The sequence below is a fragment of the Adiantum capillus-veneris genome, chromosome 11 (assembly GCF_014529385.1).
Source record: "Adiantum capillus-veneris isolate H3 chromosome 11, ASM1452938v2, whole genome shotgun sequence".
Classification (NCBI taxonomy): Eukaryota; Viridiplantae; Streptophyta; class Polypodiopsida; order Polypodiales; family Pteridaceae; genus Adiantum; species Adiantum capillus-veneris.
Window position 1 is genome coordinate 66,238,097 of NC_140941.1, and position 2,204 is coordinate 66,240,300.

Below are 2,204 nucleotides of genomic sequence, written 5' to 3' on the forward strand. Positions count from 1 at the left end.
TGCACCATAGCTATATTGATAGATTTTGGCTATCATGAACCTTGAGGCCCTATTTGATAGACAGTTGTGGGTTCATGGCGAGTTAGATGGATTGCCTATATACATACATGTAGACACTCCAATAAAGGTACATCCAGATTCAGTCCACAGAATGTTAGACACATAGTTTCCAAATGCTTAGGGCCCGAGCACACCAGACCTTGCCACATCACCTTCTTGATGGTTTTGATACATCTTAGACACATGATGGAGGAGATTTCAGAGCGTGTCACACTAGCCCTTTGTGAGGATTGCCCAAACACCTTTGAGCTACCACAGACTGTATCTTTATACCTGATTGAAACTAGACCATTGTATGCTGATGAGGATAAGAGGATGTACATGAGGAAGAAAGTTTGATTTGGAGAGTACCCTCCCTATGACATAGTGAGTGCTACCCCACAATGTTCCTTATGGGGTTACCTATAGGAGCATTTATGACAAGGCTACCTATACATTGTTGTGTGGACTATGCTATTCCCCTTCTTGGAGTAGTGCTATTGAGCCTATAATAGAACCAATGAACACACCCTTTGCACAGCCAGCAAGACTTAGATCACCTTCAGGATTCACATCATCCATACCATCTATGGGACAAACCTTTCCTAAGATCATACCAAAGGAGCAGGCAGATATGGAGTGTAGGAGCCAAAGTCTTATCAATGAAACCCAGAGTTACCATGCATAGATACAACCACATCACAAGTGTAAAACCTTGGGAACTGCCGTGAACGATCCTCTATCCAACCACCCTTTTATAGCCCCTTGGCGTACAAGATTCCTTCTCCACTGGGCAGACCGCCCTTGGCTAGGTCCTTGACCTCTAGGGTGGCCCTTGGCCTGACATTACACCCCCCATGGAGAAGCGTTTTCATCCTCGAAAACACAAGTGATAGTATCTTCGTAAGAACACTGATGTTTTCCTTATTGGAATTCCTTACGTGGGCCAATTGTCTTGATGACTGATACTTGGTGCAGTGAGGAGGTTCAATGAAACCAAGAGCAACATCTTGATTTTCAACATTGTTGTCCTTTTGCAACCACTTGTATCTAAATGGTAACTCAATTTATAACTCACTTGAGTACTTTAAAGGAGTAACCAAAACAAAAGGTATCTAAAGACATAACCAATTCTGAAAGATACTTGAAAAATGCAAGAAAACCTTGGCGCAACTTTCCATGAAGTTGTGAGCGAGATTTCCAACTTGTGTGAGTATCTTGAAAAGCTCATAGCTACTAAGGGAAAAAATAGGGAGTTTCCTCATGTCATACTGGTGGACATTTTGGAATACACAGAACTACATGTTCACCCCTAATGAAGGTTACATGCCAATGGTCTTTGTCAACATACCTACTCAGTCCTTGACTTATGAAACTATTGAATTGGTATCCAACCCCACCATAATAGGTATTCAAAATTGAAAACCTAAGAGAATTCTAGAATAGGGAGAGAATCATCTACTTATGCTCTTAGAAAATCCTTTAGCACTAGAAAAATACTTTGTAAGTTGTCCATCCAATGCAGGATGAATAGCCGCAGTAAAAATGAGGTACTTGCCCCAACCACTTACAGACAGTCTTCATGATTGACAATAACTTTGACTCAACCACCACTGAGTATCCAGCCATATACTTGATATGGAGTGGAGGCAACCATTTAGGTTTAAAGCGGGTTGGAGTGGAGTAAGCTCATAGAGTATATACCATCCAACCACAAACACCCATTCTAAGCCGTTACCTTGTACGGTGGGGTGTAAACTCATATATCGGCTTGAAAAGTTGCACTTGAAGTGAAAAAAATTGCAAAGACAAAAAAGTCCATGAATTGGCATGCCGCTCCAAACAAATTTGTGTTAAACACTAGGGCCCATAACACCTAGTGTGCATGCATTTAACACAAGCAAATTCAAACCGCAATTCCATGACGAGACTTTCCACAGCACGTACGTGAAAGCCTTGCAACAAGAGTTGGACCATCAAAATGTGAAAGCTCAGTCACACCTAGGTACCAGCCATGAGACTTAGCATACTTGGCTATTTGGAGAAACGACCCTCCATTAAGGTGTTTCATAGCACTTATAATCGTAAAAAGTCTGTACTTAGTACTCGACAATGTCTGGCCACAAAAAATGTTCCTGATATGGTGTGCTCCAATGGTCGAATAA